The sequence below is a fragment of the Gossypium raimondii genome, chromosome 12, assembly GCF_025698545.1.
Source record: "Gossypium raimondii isolate GPD5lz chromosome 12, ASM2569854v1, whole genome shotgun sequence".
Classification (NCBI taxonomy): Eukaryota; Viridiplantae; Streptophyta; class Magnoliopsida; order Malvales; family Malvaceae; genus Gossypium; species Gossypium raimondii.
Genome location: NC_068576.1, coordinates 37,221,918 through 37,241,449, shown reverse-complemented (window position 1 = coordinate 37,241,449; position 19,532 = coordinate 37,221,918). Strand labels below are relative to the sequence as shown.

The window sequence follows — 19,532 nt, the reverse complement described above, 5'->3', positions numbered from 1 at the left end:
TTTATTCTTTTTAGCTAAATTTGAACTTCCATACTAAGGTTAGCACGGTTAATAATATCAGCCCAGGTATTAATTACACGACCTTGACTATCAACTACGAATTGGTTAAAATTGAAACCGTTTAGGTTGAAAGCCATAGTGCTAATACCTAAAGCGGTGAACTAGATACCTACTACATGCCAAGCCACTAAGAAGAAATGGAAAGAACGAGAATTGTTGAAACTAGCATATTAGAAGATCAATCGGCCAAAATAACCATGAGCAGCTACGATATTATAAGTTTCTTCCTCTTGACCGAATCTGTAACCTTTATTAGCAGATTCTTTTTCTGTGGTTTCCTTGATCAAACTAGAAGTTACCAAGGAACCATGCATAGCACTTGAATAGGAGCCGCCGAATACACCATTCGCCTAACATGTGAAACGAATGCATAAGGATGTTGTGTTCAGCCTGGAATACAATCATGAAGTTGAAAGTGCCAGAGATTCCTAGGGGCATACCATCAGAAAAACTTCCTTAACCAATTGGATAGATCAAGAAAACAACGGTAGTAGCTGCAACATGAGCTAAATATGCAACAGCGATCCAAGGGCGCATACCCAGACGGAAACTAAGTTCCCACTTACGACCCATGTAACAAGCTACACCAAGTAAGAAATGTAAAACAAGTAACTCATAACTAGGGCCGCCATTGTATAACCATTCATCAACAGATGCCGTTTCCCAGATCAGGTAAAAGTGCAAACCTATAGTTGTAGAAGTAGGAACAATGGCACCAGAAATAATATTGTTTCCGTAAAGTAGAGATCCAGAAACAGGTTCACGAATACCATCAATATATACTGGAGGAGCAACAATGAAGGCGATAATAAATACAGAAGTTGCGGTCAATAAGGTAGGGATCATCAAAACACCAAACCATCCGATGTAAAGACGGTTTTCAGGTCTTTGGTTATCCGATTCTGAAGCGACCCCATAAACTTTCGTTTTCGCGTCTCTAAAATTGCGTCATGGTAAAATCTTGGTTTATTTAATCATCGAGGACTCCCAAGCGCACAAATTATCTAGAACTAGATAATTGAAGGCTTGTTATTCAATAGTATAACATGACTTATATACCCGTGTCAACCAATATAAAATAAAAATATACATCTAGGATCGTATCTAGATTTATCATTTTTTCTTAAGTTAGAAAAAGAAAATACGGATTGAAATGAGCTTTTCAAAAGAGTTAGACTGTTTTTAATGGCAATACTAATTAAAATGTTATATTTTTAAAAATGATAACCAAAATAGTGATCCATGTGTACTTTATGCTTTTAAAATTTTTTTTATGAAATTTATATAATTTTTTGAATTTTATTTTTTTATTTTTAATATTTTATGATTTTTAAATTATTTGTTGATGTGGCATATAAGACAAATAGTGTTTTGTTAGCATGAAACGCATATGAACTGCCACACGAGTTGCCATGGCAATATCGTTAAAAACTAATGTTTTAGTTAGTATTTCCATTAAAAAATATTTTGACTCTTTTTGAAAGGTTAATGGTCAAATTTAGCTCATAAAAAGGATAATGACCAAATTAACACAAAATGTAAACATTGAGGGTTAAATTTATTAGTATGCCAAAATTAAATTATCATATATTTTCTATTTAAAAATTCTAATATATTCTTTAAGATTAGGTTGCCCTTATATGTTAATAAACATGCTAAGTTTGCAACTATAACGGGAGATATTAATAACTTTAATAATTAGATTAAAACTTTTAAGTTGAAAAGAAATGAGATTCCATTTTTAACTTTTTTAAATGTATATACTTTGATTCAACCTTAACTTAGTTGGCACCTTTGCTATTGCAATAACTAGGAGAATGTGGGTTCAAGCATGCTTAAACACATATTATCCTTTGATTAAAGGGTAGGGGTGGGCATTCAATCAAATTGAGAGAAAAAAAAAATTCTAGTTAGTCGAGTTAACGAGTCTTATTTTATCATCCTAACTCAATTTGAATTTTTTAATCGAGTCGAGTGAAATGAAATTCGAGTATAGTCAAATTGAGTGAAATTGTTCGATTTAAATTAAAAAAATTAAACATGTCAAAATAAAATCTTCTTACAATTTAACTAATTTCATGTTAAAGCACATAAATTTGAAACCATATATATTTGAACTCTTTGAAAGGAAAATTAGAGAAAAATAAGATACTTTATTATGATAAACTTGAATTTGTAATTTACTTGTTTAGGTCCTTAAAATTATTATTTTGAATTTTTTAAATTATGAAAATTTGAAATTTTTATAAATATTTTTGAAAATTATTTTTATATTTTTTTCTTTGAGAGTAACCGATTTGCTCGTTTTTGAAATTGAGAGGGACTATAGGGGTATTTACACCAATTTGTTATTTGAGTTATTCGAATTATTTGAGTTATTCAAATTGTAAAATTTAACTCGACTCGAACTCAAAAAATCAAATTACTTATTCAAGTTAACTCCAAAAAATATGTAACAACCTGATTTTAATGGTACCGGAATCGGTGGTTTCAGAACCCCGTTTATTGATGGTTTTCCATAAGTTTTCATATTTCATGATTACTGGTTTATTATATTGTTATAAGAAATTCTGAGTAGATAATTCGATTGAATATATAATTGATTTTAGTTTAAGGACTAAATAGTAATGAAGGTAATAGTTAGTCATCCTTGACCTTTAGGAGTTAAAAGGTTTTATATAGCGATTGTCCACTTTCAATGTTAGTAGATGGTTGGTGCATGGATTTGGATTAATACTTGTTAGGATGTTAGTAAAATAACACTTTGATAAATGTGAGAGTAAGTATTTAAGTTGAAGGAAAGAGAATGATTTTGATTCTCATATTCTTCTTCGAAATCTCACCATAATAGGAGGAAAGAAAAGCTTTAAGAATATCCTTAGCTTTCAGCGTTGCATGGTAAGCACATTGTAGTTTGATAATTCTCATAAATTTTATGAATTTTTTAATGTGATAACTCAATTTAGCTAACCCGCGTGTATGTTTTCAAAACTGTTAAAGTTTTGAAGTGTTACCATTTTTACGTGCTTGAGGTGTTGATGTTAATTGATTAGATTAGAAATTTAGATATGAAAAAGATTTACCTGGTAAAGTGAAGAATTGTTATTCTTAATTATAAAGATTCAAGTATGAACGTCCAAAACGTGTTTAAATGCATTGTAAGTTGATGAATAGTATTTAGAATTTCAAGTGATAGAATTGAACTGACTTATATGTATACAGTGAGATGATGAATGATATTTGGTTGATAAGAATTGAATTAAATTATGTTATATATCAATATTTGAATCTACTAAGAGAAGACCACGAAAAAAGGAAGGTTGTTGAGTAGGCTTTATTGTGGTGTGTTACCATTCCGTCAGGTAAGTACATAAAAATATAAGCACTATTTAATTATTTGTTAATTTTATTATTTAAATTATATCATCCTGAGACATGGTCTAACATATAGACAATGATTCGCGACTCAGCAATACTTGTATAGTCCCTCTTTTGTTTAACATATGACATGTACCTAGGTTATGAGTTAATTTTGTATATTATATATGTAACAACCTGATTTTTTATGGTGCCAAAAACAATGGTTCGAGGACCACAATTCTGACGATAGAGTTAGTAAATCTATTTAATACTATTTACGATTCCATTATATTGTTTTATTGATGTTTGAAATGGTAAATTCGATTAGCAGGTTAGAAATGAAAATGTACGGACTAAACCCTAAGAATTAGCAAATAGTTAATCAAATGAGTTTAAAAAAAATAATTGTTCAAGGCTCAAAGTGGTAAATAACTACTCATACATATGGTAAGGCTGATTGTGTCAATGTTTAGTAGAGACACCTGTTAATTTTCATTTAACGATGAGAATTAGGGTGTTAAGTGTTAGGCTAAAGTGGATGGAAATAAAGTCTTATTCTCGTCTTCCTTCACCGAAAACATTGTTCTCGGTAGAAGAAAGAAAAGCTCCAAGCTTTCTCGAGTAATCGACTTTGTATGTAAGTGTTTTCAAATTCTATTATTCATAAGTTTCATATTTTTGATATCATTGTATCTTGATTTAGCTAACTTGCATGTTTGATTTCAAAACTGCTGAAGTTAGAAAGTTGTAATTGATTAAATGAATGTATTAACGTATAGATTAAGAGCCAAATCAACCTATTGGTAACAGAGGGAAAGCAAAACTCTTGGAGTAGTCTCTAATATCTTGCTCTGTGGTTGTACCAGATAAGCTCATAGGGTGTTATTATTGTAACATCCCGCGCTCAACTCGTCCACCAAATCCAGGTATGGAGCGTCACAAATGGACCTATACTTAATTTGACTAACTTAGTTGCTACAATCCTAACACTATAGTTAAAAATAATAATTCTTGCAACTAAATCCTTAAACCAGCAAATGTTTAAAACTTCAAATTATTTTCATCTCTAAACAAATTATTTGTTTACAAAGAAATTCTTAAACCTAGCTAAGGACTATCTATCCTAAAGTCCAGATTCTAAGTATACTATTTGGCTTCCTTGTTATCGATTCTATGGAAAAGCCTCTAATGGTAGCTGTCGAAACCGTTTTTTGAAAACAAAAAATTTAGTTGTCGACTTTAAAAATAAAAATTGGAGTCGCCACCGATCCTTTATTAAGGTGTGATCGGCTCACCTTAAAATGATTTTGGTCTACGAATTTTGAGAAAACGAGTTCGGGAGTCAGTTACGCACGAGGAAGGGTTAGCACCCTTGTAACGCCCAAAATTGGTACCAAATTGATTATTTAATGTCTTAGTGTTGAAGGTTAAAAAGATTTTAAAATCAACTCAAATGATGAAATTTGAAAAAGGACAATCAATTGTTCAAGTCATGTAAAGAAATCGAGTCCCAATACGTTAGGGTACAATTCCTCATAATCCCCGAACTTTGAATATCACTTTTATTTTATGTGAAATATTCATTTCTAGAAAGTAACATGTCACGCCCAATGCGTTAGGACACGACAAGTTAAGTTCCAAAAAATGATTTTTATGCTCATGCATTTCGAATAAAGAATATCCTCGGTTATTTAAGATTAACAAAGAAAATTAGAACCCAATACGTTAGGGCTCAATTTTCCTCGAAAATCCCAAAATTCGAATATTACTTTTATTCAAAAAAAAAACCTTTGAATCAAGAAAATAACTTTGATGTATGATTAAAACCAAACCATATTTTCAAAAAGGGTATGTTAAAACATTAACGTACAATATGAAACAAATACTTTAATTTAAAATATATGTATATATGTATTTTCAAAATATAAGTATGAGACATAAATAAATTTTGAAAACGTGTATAAGCATATATTAAAACAGTATATATAAGTATACGTATATAAAATAAAAAAATGAAATATATAAAACAAAACAAAAACCTATTATAATTTCAAAGAAAATATGCATGTATATATATGTATGCTAAATTTATGAAAATAATATAAAATATAAAAATATGTACATGTGTATATATTTACAAAAAAGTATATATATAAAATATAAAGTATATATAAAAGGTAAAAAACAAAAACAAAACATATGTATAAAATATATGCATGTATTTATAAAAGGTTAAAATATTAAATATGCATGTATATATTATATATAAAATATGCGTACGTTTAGGTATAGAAAATATAATAATTATAGTGATAGTAAATGATATAATAATAATAATAATAATAATAATAATAATAATAATAATAATAATAATAATAATAATAATAATAATGGAAAAATAATATAATAAGGGTGATAATTATAACAATTTATTTTTTAAACGAATGGAAAAAAAAAGAAAAAGAAATTAACTTATATCAAAACGAAAGACCAAATTGCAATGCGCATTATATTCGGGGACTAAAATGGCAATAAACCACTACCTCCAAAACGACGCCGTTCAATTATAGACCCGATTGAAAACAAAATAAATCCTAGGGGAAATTTAAAGACAAAAAAAAACTTGATTTTAAAACAATAAAAGGATGAAGGACCCGATGCGCAATTAGGCAATTAAGACAAAATGCAAGGATCACTAGGCCATTAAACGGTGTCACTTTTCCCTCTCTTTAAGATACAAAACTAAAAAAAATTAAAATCATTCTGCTTCTTTTCTTTTTTAAAAAAAAAACAATGGTCTGCTAGGGTTTTTATTGACCCATTCTCTGCGCCGCCATTCAGCCCTATGCCTTCACCAAAGCTTCGATTTGCGACGGAGATGGCTGTGGCACGGTGACTCCGACGAAAGGTAAGTTTTCCTTCCTTCTTTTCTTTTTTGTTTAAATGAAAAATAAATAATAAAAAAATAAATAGAGAATAGAGAAAAAAATAAAAAAATAAACACGATTCACCTTCAAAAACAAAATTCCTTTGTAATCTCAGTATTTCTCTCTATTTTCGTATTTCTTTACCCTGAATCCCCCTTTTACACTATCATCATTCCGTTTTATAGCCGAATCCTAGAGAAATAATAATAAAACCAAATAAATCCCTTGATTCCTGCTATATTTTGCTATCTATTGTTTGTGATCTGTTGTAGATTCGTAGGAGTTGTGTACGGCGTGCGTGGAGAGGGCCATCTCCGAGTCTTGTGGCGACTGGGCACTCGCTGGAGGCGTGGAGGCTGCTGCGGCTAGGTTGAGTGGTGCTAGGGTTTCTGCTTTCAATGTTTTTGGGCTGGGGTTTGTATTGGGCTTATTGTTGTATTTGTTTTATTATTTGTGGGGCCTGGGCCATTTGGGCCTATTACAGCTGCCCCTCTTTGCTCGTTGTCATGAAACGGGAACAGAGCAAAGACTATAAGGCCCAATTACGCCCGGTCATACTGAACCTTGACTTCTTCAGTGCTTCTCTTCTTCAGGTAGCCTCATTCCTTCCTACTACATCTTCAGAGGTATAGGAACCAGTGCTTCGATCCACTCCACTGCAACGTCAGGGAGATAGGATTCGTACCTTGTGGCTTCTCAAAAGAACAAAATTTGCTATCTTTAGTCTGCTCCACTGCAACTTCAGGGAGATAAGACTTATAGCTTTAACTTGTTTTGTTACAACTTGAGGATAAATCTGATGCAATCTGCTCTACTGCAACTTCAGAGAGATGAGATCTGCAGTTTTAATCCACTCCATTGCAACTTCAAGGAAATAGGATTGGTTACTTTTGTCTGCTCCACTGCAACTTCAGAAAGATAAGACTTGTATCTTCGATCTACTTCACCACCAGTATGGGAAGACAAGATCTACCTTTTTCGCTCTACTTCATGCCAATACATGAAGACAAGATCTGCTTTCTTCGATCGATTCCACTGCCGACCGAGGGAATAGAATTACTGACTTCAATATACTCCACTGCAACCTCTGGGAGGTAAAATCCACCATCTTTGATCTGCTCCACTATTGCTTAGGGAGATAATATCTGTAATCTTCAATCTATTCCACTGCTACCCAGGGAGATAGAATTACTGGCTTCAATGTACTCCACTGTAACCTCAGGGAGGTAAAATCCGCCATCTTTGATCAACTTCACGCCAATACATGAAGACAAGATCTGTTTTCTTCGATCTACTTCACGCCAATACATGAAGGCAAGATCTGCTATCTTTGATCTACTTCACGCCAATACATGAAGACAAGATCTGCTTTCTTGGATCTACTTCGCCACCAGTATGGGAAGACAAGATCTGATTTCTTCAATCTATTCCACCACCAGTATGGGGAGACAATATCTGTTGTATTTGATCTACTTCACGCTGATACATGAGGACAAGATCTATTTTCTTCGATCTACTTCGCCACCAGTATGGGAAGACAAGATCTGGTATCTTTAATCTATTCCACTGCTACCTAGGGAAGTAGAATTACTGGCTTCAATGTACTCCACTGTAACCACAGGGAGGTAAAATCCGCCATCTTTGATCTGCTCCACTACTGCTTAGGAAGACAAGATCTGAAATCTTCAATCTATTCCGCTGCTACCCAGGGAAGTAGAATTACTGGCTTCAATGTACTCCACTGTAACCACAGGAAGGTAAAATCTGCCATCTTTGATCTGCTCCACTACTGCTTAGGGAGACAAGATCTGAAATCTTCAATCTATTCCGCTGCTGCCCAGGGAAGTAGAATTACTGGCTTCAATGTACTCCACTGTAACCACAATGAGGTAAAATCCGCCATCTTTGATCTGCTCCACTACTGCTTAGGGAGACAAGATCTGAAATATTCAATCTATTCCGCTGCTGCCCAGGGAAGTAGAATTACTGGCTTCAATGTGCTCCACTGTAACCACAGGGAGGTAAAACCCTCCATCTTTGATCTGCTCCACTACTGCTTAGGGAGACAAGATCTGAAATCTTCAATCTATTCCACTACTGCCTAGGGAGATAGAATTACTGGCTTCAATGTACTCCACTGTAACCACAGGGAGGTAAAATCTGCCATCTTTGATCCGCTCCACTACTGCTTAGGGAGATAAGATCTGAAATCTTCAATCTACTCCACTGTTGCCCAGGGAAGTAGAATTATTGGCTTCAATACTCCACTGTAACCACAGGGAGGTAAAATCTGCCATCTTTGATCTGCTCCACTACTGTTTAGGGAGACAAGAAATCTTCAATCTATTCCACTGCTGCCCAGGGAAGTAGAATTACTGGCTTCAATGTACTCCATTGTAACTACAGGGAGGTAAAATCTGCTATCTTTGATCTGCTCCACTACTGCTTAGGGAGACAAGATATGAAATCTTCAATATATTCCACTGCTGCCCAGGGAGATAGAATTACCGGCTTCAATGTACTCCACTGTAACCACAATGAGGTAAAATCCGCCATCTTTGATCTGCTCCACTACTGCTTAGGGAGACAAGATCTGTAATCTTCAATCTATTCCGCTGCTGCCCAGAGAAGTAGAATTACTGGCTTCAATGTACTCCACTGTAACCACAGGGAGGTAAAACCGCCATCTTTGATCTGCTCCACTACAACCGAGGGAGGCAAGACTGGTATCTTCGATCTGCTTCGCTGTCAATGCAAGAAGGCAAGATCTGCTATTTTCACTGATCTGTTCTTTGGAGGACATGACCTGTATAATGAACCTAATTATGCCTAATGATTAGGATGACATGATCAAAATGAATCAAATGCTCCTAACTAGACAGATTTGAATGGTGTTTGCATGAATGCAGAATGTCATGAAAATGATATTTTAACGTTTGATTTATTATTACTCCAAGTTTATTAAGGTTTCCTCACTAATGAGCTATAACACATTCTTGCTCAGCTAGCATCTCCGAAAAACACTTAACCAGATTGGCCCCCACTGTAAACCTCCAAGTTTGATCCACTGGGATGCAAAATATGTACCATCTTTCTCCTGTTGTAACCCAAGAGTAAAAAGATTCGGCATTTTCTCAATCCTCTGCTATCACAATTCAATGATACAGGATGTGAAACTTTTTGGTCTCTTACACCATTCCCAAGGTGTTGTACCAAATGCTCATGCACAAATGAAGAAATCTTCTCCAAGAACAACTTCTTCATATTACTCGGTGATCATTGCTTGCTTGTTCATTGAAGCTTTGTCACCAACACGACATCTTCCCATTTTGTTCAATTAATACTTTAGACAAGAAAATTCAAAGGGATAGTCTTAATTTAGACTCTTCTTTATCAGATTTCTAACCTGGTGCGTTCTAAACAATAGTCCTGTTTGAGGTTCCTATATTATTCAGAAACTTCTAGAGTAATATGCAAAACTTCCCTTGTGAAATTTTTATTAGTCCATTAATCATTATTCTAATGCAACATGCTTGCAAAAAAGATCATGGATAAGAATTGAGTTGGTTCTGAGCATAACTCGAAATGAATAAGTTGTCAAAAATAATAAAGATGGATAACAAAGAAATTGATTTAGGGATGCATATCTTGGAAATGAATGAAGTGTTCCAAGAATAAAAAAAATAATATAAGGATTAGGTGCCCCAGATATCGCAGCTTGAACTTCTCTGTACAGATTTTTTAAGACCATTCTAAGTTTAACATGTGTTTAGGAGTACTTTGTCGATGCCTCAAGATGTCGCCTACCCTTTCCTGTTGATTCCGGTATAGCAAGACCACTGCATGCCCCTACTCTGATAAGTATTTGAGCTGCTCTAAAAATTTCAAACGCCATTTTGATCAACATTTGAGCCGCCCTTTTGGGGTTTTCAACTCAAATCCCCTTTGGTCTAAGGCGCCCTTTGTGGGTTTTCACCTTTGCCTCTCCATTTTTCATTTTTCATTTTCATCTTTTCATTTTTTCACATCACTTCTTTTTCTTTTTTCTTTTTTTTTTCAACTCAAACTTCCCTTTGCGGGTTTTTACCTTGGTCCTCTCCTTCTTTAAGCGGAGAATTTCCTGACTGAATCTGAGTTTACAGGACTTTGCAGGTTTATCATCCATCTCGCTCAAAATCAAAGCTCCTTTGGGAAAAAAAACCTTCTCTATAATCATAAGGTTCTTCCCAATTTGGCATCCGCTTCCCTCCAAAACATTTTTTTGTAGAAGGAAGATCTTCAACATTTGGTCACCCTCGTGGAATTCTCTGGGATGAACCTTTCATTATAGGCTCGCATCATTCATTTCTGGTACATCTAACCGTGACGAATAACTTTTGGTCTTCTTCCTTCTATCAAGTTCAATTGATCACATTGCGATTGGATCTGTTCTGCTTCATCCAACTTGCTCAGCCAATACCTGGAGAGAAAGAATTTCAACTTCAATGATGAACTTAAATAGAGAGGCACTACTCCGATAGAGTTTTCACTGCATCATTCTTGAACATACTGCAAATTTTTGATATCGGCCTGTTGTTCAGATTGCAATGACAGCGCTTAAACTGGGTACATCCTGGTATGACCATGCGAAGGCATATTTAAATGCTTGAAGTAACTCAACAACGTCTTGCTTTAGTTTTCGGTCATGCCTGTTCTTTCAAGATCGTAGTCTCTACTGTCTCACTTATTTCTCTTATTGCTTTACCATCCTCAACAAGTCAGGAGATAAGCTACAATCTATGACATCTTCAAAGTCATGAGATCCCTCTAAACACATGTCTAACTCAAAAGGCGATTTTAAGTCTGTAGCAGCGTCACTCATGTCATTGATATTTGGGGACCCATAGTGGGTACCAAAGAATATACAAAAGAATATATGAATAATATGAATGAATGGTTTGGCAAAAAAAAATCCAAAAGAATGAAAGAACATTTGCTCAAAGATGATTGCAATAATGTATTTCATTAAAATAATAATGTTCAGACATGAGCCTATTTCATACAGAAGTTCTTATTGCTTCTAGGCTAAAAGCAACAAGTGTGTTCTGAACATTACTCTACCAGACTCTAAATAATATAGGGGTTTCCTCTGCAGTCCCATTACTTATAACACCTCCCAGGCGAATATCTAACAATGACCCTTTTATTTGTGTCTGCATATATGGCATCGAGATGAAAACCTTACCACTTCTTCATTCATTGCATTCCCTCCATCATCCATCATGATTGGGTAGCGGATTTCCTGCACTGATGGGTCACCAAACTTGACAACACCCATGTCGATGAGTCTTTCAACTTGCTTCTTGAAGGCAATGCAATTCTCAATTGAGTGTCCCGTAATTCCTGCATGGTATTCACATTGTGCGTTCGCATCATACCATTTGGGATACGGAGGTTGTAGAGGCTTTACAAGAAAAGGGGAAACAACACGTGCATCAAATAAATTTTGATACAGTTCCCTATACGACACCAGAATTGGCGTGAATCGGAGCCTCTCAGTGTTTTGTCTTGTACTAGCTTCCTGTCTCGATGAACCTTGTTGATTAGTGGCCACCTTTCTTAGCTGACTTACAGTAACTGATTTAGAGTAACCCGTGTTGTTCACCTCATCCTCTCTTCTCCTTGAGACTGACCTCTTGTTACTCTCTCCAGCCTCGATCTTTCCATTTCTTATGGCACTTTTGATCATCTCTCCATTCATAACTATATCAGGAAAGCTTTTTGTGGCACTTCCTAACATATGCGTAATGAAAGGTGCCTTCAAGATGTTTATGAACAACATAGTCATTTCTTTTTCCAGGAGCGGTGGCTGAACTTGGACTGCGACTTCTCTCTATCTCTGTGCGTACTGCTTGAAGCTTTCACTCGGCTTCTTCTCCATGTTCTGAAGGGTGATTCTATCAGGAGCCATGTCTGTCACATGACTATACTGTTTCATGAACGTCTGTGCCAAATCCCTCCATGATCCAATCGTGGTACGGCTCAGCTGATTGTACAACTTAGATGCTGCCCCTGCTAGGCTATCTTGGAAACAGTGTATTAATAGCTGGTCATTGTTAACGTATCCAGCCATTCGCTTGCAGAACATGGTGATATGAGCATCTGGGCAAGTCGTCCCATTGTACTTCTCGAATTCCTGCATCTTAAACTTATGAGGGAGTACCAAATCAGGAACTAAGCTCAGCTCTTTAGCATCAATCCCACGACAGCTTTCAGTGACTTCCATCGCCCTGAATTTCTCCTCGAGCCATTTGCACCTTTCCTCTAGCTGCTTTGGTAACTCCTCATTTATTCTTTCCTTTTCAGCCACTTCATCGAAGTCAGGAATGACAGAGTTAACAGGGTAGTTTTCGGGGTTAAAGCCCAATCTAGCTTGAAAGTTCGAAGCACTGGCCTGGGACTGTTGAGGCCTGATTGTGACAGTGGGTTTGTGCGGATATTCAGCTTGAGTTCGAACATGTAGAGGAGTAAAGCCTGGAGGATAGAGTGGTTCATCAGCCATGGGACCCTTTCCCTTATCACCTCCTCCAGTAAACAGTTTGGTTAGCTTCGCCATCATATCATCTTGGGATTCTCACATCTTCTCAGACATATCCTGTTGCATCTTATCTAACTACTCCTGCACCTGTAGCTGAAGTCGGTCTTGCATCTCTTTCTGACACTGTTCGAGTTTTTCCAATCTCCGATCCATGCCCTTAATCTTTGCTCGAGTATCGTAACGGTGTTTGGTTGGTTGGTTGGTTTCCAGGTTAACTGAGCAATGATTTTAGTTAATTAGGATCCTTTAACGATGTCTAATGCATATGATGTAATGAAATGTAAATGCATGAAATGAATGCAAAAAATAGACGTTGATTCAGGTTCAATTTTTTTACTAGAAAACTTCTCTAGAAGATAAATCTCTTTACACAAAGCGGATATATATATATGGCTTCACCCTCGTACTCCAAGTAAAGACATCGACCATTCGGATATATCTCGCGAAGTTTCCAATAAACATCTACCAGCTCCTTTTACTTCATCCAGGTTGCAACTCCTTAATCACCTATGCTTGTGAGCTTCTTTAAAAAGGTTGAGATATTTGACGACTCTTGAATAATCTTTGCTAATCTTGAATCAACGCAGCAAAGTCGTATACTCCTCTTGTTACGCTTCTCGCATCACGCTTTCTTGGGCTATATTCAGAGAACCGTATTATCTTCTACTTTATCAAGAAATTCGTTTTCCATGACAAGCTCTCTATTTAAAGACCGAACGTGAATCAACACCTATTTTCTATGATGAAATACAATGCAGTCAAAATGTCATGCAACCAAAATAAAACATAACAAGTTAGTATCAGGTATAATAAAAGAATCCAATATAATTGGAAATAATAAAACACTTATTCGGGACTTCTCTAGGGTTTGGTATAGCTCTACCTAGGGCAAGTTCCTAGGGTTCACTATATGAGGTTTGACTTCTAGAGCAAAGGTACCCGAACCAGCAGATTCCTCGATCCTCACCCATTATAGGCTCATATGGACCGAGTTCAGTTCAGGGTGATACATTTCCCTATGGCTGCACGGAGATGAAAATCTCACGAAGACATAGGTATGGATGTATCCCGGATGCGGTCCATTACCCTGCACGGAGGTGAAAACCTCACGAAGGACTAGTTTCTCGCTCCCACTTAAGGGTGAAATGCAAAATGCAAATGCAAAGTTGTCAGCTTTCCAAGATGAAAAATCAATGAATGCGAAGGGAACTCATGAATTTTTTTTAAAAAACTTTTGATTTTCGACACAAAGACAAATATAATCAGTTTATGGCTCGACTCTCTAAAGTCCCCAGCGGAGTCACCAAGCTGTCGAAACCGTTTTTTGAAAACAAAAAATTTAGTTGTCGACTTTAAAAATAAAAATTGGAGTCGCCACCGATCCTTTATTAAGGTGTAATCGGCTCACCTTAAAAATTTTGGTCTACGAATTTTGAGAAAACGAGTTCGGGAGTCAGTTACGCACGAGGAAGGGTTAGCACCCTCGTAACGCACGAGGAAGGGTTAGCACCCTCGTAACGCCCAAAATTGGTACCAAATTGATTATTTAATGTCTTAGTGTCGAAGGTCAAAAAGATTTTAAAATCAACTCAAATGATGAAATTTGAAAAAGGACAATCAATTGTTCAAGTCATGTAAAGAAATCAAGTCTCAATACGTTAGGGTACAATTCCTCATAATCCCTGAACTTTGAATATCACTTTTATTTTATGTGAAAATCTTCATTTCTAGAAAGTAACATGTCACGCCCAATTTATTTTTTAAACGAATGGAAAAAAAAGAAAAAGAAATTAACTTATATCAAGACGAAAGACCAAATTGCAATGCGCATTATATTCGGGGACTAAAATGGCAATAAACCACTACCTCCAAAACGGCGCCGTTCAATTATAGACCCGATTGAAAACAAAATAAATCCTAGGGGAAATTTAAAGACAAAAAAAACTTGATTTTAAAGCAATAAAAGGATGAAGGACCCGATGCGCAATTAGGCCATTAAGACAAAATGCAAGGATCACTAGGCCATTAAACGGTGTCACTTTTCCCTCTCTTTAAGATACAAAACTAAAAAAAATTAAAACCATTCTGCTTCTTTTCTTTTTTTAAAAAAAACAATGGTCTGCTAGGGTTTTTATTGACCCATTCTCTGCGCCGCCATTCATCCTTATGCCTTCACCAAAGCTCCGATTTGCGACGGAGATGGCGGTGGCACGGCGACTTCGACGAAAGGTAAGTTTTCCTTCATTCTTTTCTTTGTTGTTTAAATGAAAAATAAATAATAAAAAAATAAAAAGAGAATAGAGAAAAAAATAAAAAAATAAACACGATTTACCTTCAAAAACAAAATTCCTTTGTAATCTCAGTGTTTCTCTCTATTTTCGTATTTATTTACCCTGAATCCCCCTTTTACACTATCATCATTCCGTTTTATAGCCGAATCCTAGAGAAATAATAATAAAACCAAATAAATCCCTGGATTCCTGCTATATTTTGCTATCTATTATTTGTGATCTGTTGCAGATTTGTAGGAGTCGTGTATGGCGTGTGTGGAGAGGGCCATCTCCGAGTCTTCATGGCGACCGGCACTCATTGAGGCGTGGAGGTCTTCTGGCTAGGTTGAGTGGTGCTAGGGTTTCTGCTTTCAATGTTTTTGGGCTGGGGTTTGTATTGGGCTTATTGTTGTATTTGTTTTATTATTTGTGGGGCTTGGGCCATTTGGGCCTATTACAGTAGCCATTTCCTATGTGCTTGGCTCTTTTGAGTCCTCGAACAACCTTGCAAATCCTGCGAACATCAGACAACTCCATAAGTTCAAGAAAACTTAGTGAGTTCTTTCACTACATCATAAATAAGCTTTATCGTACGAGGATGTCAAATAAATTAACATATAAATATTCCTTACTTGCTCAGAGTATTTGTTATCTGGGTGGTGGTCTCCACCCAATCCTCCATGTTATATGGCTCCGCTCGACCATATTTCAGATGCCTCGCCATATCAGCGAAACCTACTCTTACTCCTTATCTTTCCTTCCTTTCATGTTTCCCCCTTACACAGGGTATTCGTTGCATTTTACCTTACCTCACTGTATTCCTTCCCTGGCGGATCTAGTCGGACCAATCCTTGGCAGACTCTCCTTTCCATACCATAATCTCAAAGGACCTGTGGACATTTTCGTAACACGCTGTCCTTCAACATGACTCGCCACTCCAGCAAACCTATTCTCATTCTACCTCATTATTCACAGTGAGGGATTACTACCAGTAATTCGCCCCTTACCTCAGCCCTTACTTGAAATTTTACCTGTCTCATAGGTGAAGGTCAATCTATCTTGGTAGACCAACAAGTTGTCGCCCATACGACTACGCGAGCCTATCTTCTCACTTGCTTGTCTCCTCCTTACGAAGCTATCCTTTCTACGGTGTACCAGCACTAGACCTTCCTCAAAAAGGAATAATCTTGATAGACATACTGTCCCTTGTGCATTATCCTTATCCTAGGAGTGAGACTCCCATCCCTTTCCATGAGACTTGCTTTTCGGGTACAACTTTATTGAGCTCCCTTTGGTGGCTCTTCATTTCGAATCCTTGCTTGTGATTCTTGGATATTTCCATTCTTCATTTCCATACTTTGCTGGTAGTATTCTTATCCTATTCTATCTTCCTTTAATTCTCGTTGGGTCTTCATTTTGAATCCTTTAATTCTTACTGTCCTAATGAACATACCTCGTGTTAACTGTCCTGATGGACTTATCCGTGTTTATTGTCCCAACAGACTCTTTATATTTTGTGTTTACTATCTCGACGGACTTACTTTATGGATGCCATGGAGTCTTTCATCCATTGTCTTACACCTATTTGCCATCTTGACGTACTACCTTATGATGCCACGAATTCTTTCATCCATGATCTTACACAGCAAACCTGATTGCCATAACGTCTTTCATCTATGGTCTTACACTGTATTCCTTATACGTTATACTGTTTACCTTGCTACCGTGGCATAGATTGATGAATTGGTTAGTGGTGAGACATTTAATGTTATATTTAGGGTGTTGGATGTTTGTATTATGTTTAAAACAGGTTGAATATGAATTTGGCCAACTTGTTAAGCCATTATGAATTGGTACCATTTGGAAATAGGCAATCACGTCATGGCATCAAGCCCATTAACGTCGCGACGAGATTAAGTCAGTGAGTTGAGTCGCAATGAGGAACCCTCGAAGTCACGACGTCAACCTGATAGTTTTGAAATTTTACAATTTGGACCTAATTTGACCTCAAGTTAGAAAAAGAGCTTTTGTAAGCTCGTAGAAGATTGAGAAATGATGGAAAATCATTTTGAGATCGAATATTATTGTTAATAACATATATAAAAGGGTAAATTGAATCGTAGTTACTCTAGTAGTGGATATGGCATCTCGTAGCTTGGACCTAACGACTGAGTCGGGCATGGGGTGTTACATGTATACCCAATGCACCAGCATTCAGTTCCTTATCTATCTAAACTCAGGGTTTTACTTACATCAAAGTATACAAGTCATGCATACATAGTCCATCATCCACTCAGGATTAAGGTATCTATAAACGTCACAAGTGAATAAATCCATAAACAAATCTAAGATCTATTCTGCTTTGTTCCTGTTTGATTTACTGTTAGTGCAGTCAATCACATTTATATCTCTATCTTCTAGGAGTCATCCGCTCCGATGCTCAATACAAAACATCCCCCCTATTGGACTTGATAGACAGTATATTAGTGTTTCAATCGGTTTGGTAATTTCTGATTAGATTAAAGAAATGTTTAGGTTCATCTACTAATAGAAGTTGTCTTTTCGTATTACGATCCAACCATGTAATATCACTTAGTATTAGTTAAGTGTTAGATAACCAGTGATTCAATATTTGCTTCCATTTTACTTTGCGTGCAAAAACATTAAGGACAATATACAAATGGTGTTAATGTAATTAATGAATATTTTTATTAAACCAATTTGTTTGAAAAATACAAGTATATTTAGACGAAAATACTATATTAAGGGCACTAGATTCCAACACGTGGTCCCATTACTTTTCAGCCTTTGCCCGTTTCCTCGGCTCTTGCTACTGCCCCTATGGCTTCCTCTATTATTGTGTCTTTAATGGTGAATCCTTCTGTGATTGCCTTGGGGAGGATCTAAATGCTGTGCTAATATATTGCCCAATCTTATATATTTCCCTTTGGAGTGAAGAAAGTCAAAATATATTTGGGTCCCTATATTTTATCAACGCTTGCAATTTAGTTCTTATACTTAAAAAATGTAAAAAATTAAGTGCATGATGATAAATTTAGCTCTTAACATTTACATTTTAGTTAATTTGGCTCTTTTTTAGCTAAACTTTGATAATCAACTTTTTAAAAAGAGTCAAATTTGACCATAAACCTTTGAAAAAAGTTAAATTGCTTTTTTTTTTCTAATGGAAATATTGAGTTAAACATTAATGCTACGTTTGGTTGGAGTATTATTTTCCACATGTTTTAGTAACTGGTTAGCCATAAACTAATCACAATTGGTTATTTTTAGCCACTCACATGACTTGCTTGTGGCAAAGAGAAGGAAAACTTTTCGCTTATTTTAAAGAGGTTCTATTTTTTACAAAAGTTTTTACTCATCATTCTAATTGCATGTTTAAATTTGTATTAATTATTCTTTATTTTATGCAACTATTTTAGAACATGTGTTAAATAAGCTTTTTCCTCATGTTATTGTACTAGTAGCCAAATGTAACATAAATTTTTAAAGATGGCATTCTGTATAGCAATCTACGTGTACTTCAAGCTTTTTTCAAAAAAAAAAATTATGAGCTTTATATAATTTTTTTATTTTTTATTTTTAAGTATTTTATATATTTTGAATTATTTATTGATGTGACATATAAGGCAAATAGTATTATATTAGCATGAAGTACACGTGGGTTGCTACACAAGTTGCCATGCCAACATTGTTAAAACTAATGTTTTAGTTAGGATTTGCATTAAAAAAATGATTTTGACTGTTTTTAGAAGGTTAATGTCCAAATTTAACTCAAAAAAAGAATAAGGGCCAAATTGACAAAAAAAAATGGAAACATTGAGAGATAAATTTATTATTATGCCAAAAATTAAATTATCATATCCTTTCAATTTAAATATTCTAATCTAATCTTTAATGTGTATTGATTAGGTTGACTCTATATGTTAATAAACATGCTAAGCTGAACGTATAAACTGAAAAAAAAAGAAGAAGATTTTTAACATTTTAAAATATATAGACTTGGTTTGAACCTTAACTCAATTGGCACTATTACTATTGCAACAGCCAAGAGGTTTGGGGGAATTATAGATAGTAGTAAGATCTGTATCAAGATATATTATATATATATATATATATAGGTTAAAATGTACTCTAAGTCCTTGTAGTCTTTGTACATTTGAAATTTAGTCCTCTACTTTATAAATTTAAAAATACAAGTCTAATTGTTAACATTTTTTTGTGTTAATTCAAGTTCATTAATTACAATATTATTTTTCTTGTTACATCATTGTCAAATGAGTATTTTTTAATTTCAAAATATCATACCAACAAATTTGA

At 35.2% G+C, this 19,532-nt stretch overlaps 1 pseudogene; it reads right to left on the bottom strand.

Moving 5' to 3' along the window:
* Window positions 1-29: 29 nt before the first annotated feature.
* LOC128035498 (photosystem II protein D1-like) lies at window positions 30-11,664 on the bottom strand (annotated as a pseudogene).
* Window positions 11,665-19,532: the final 7,868 nt, after the last annotated feature.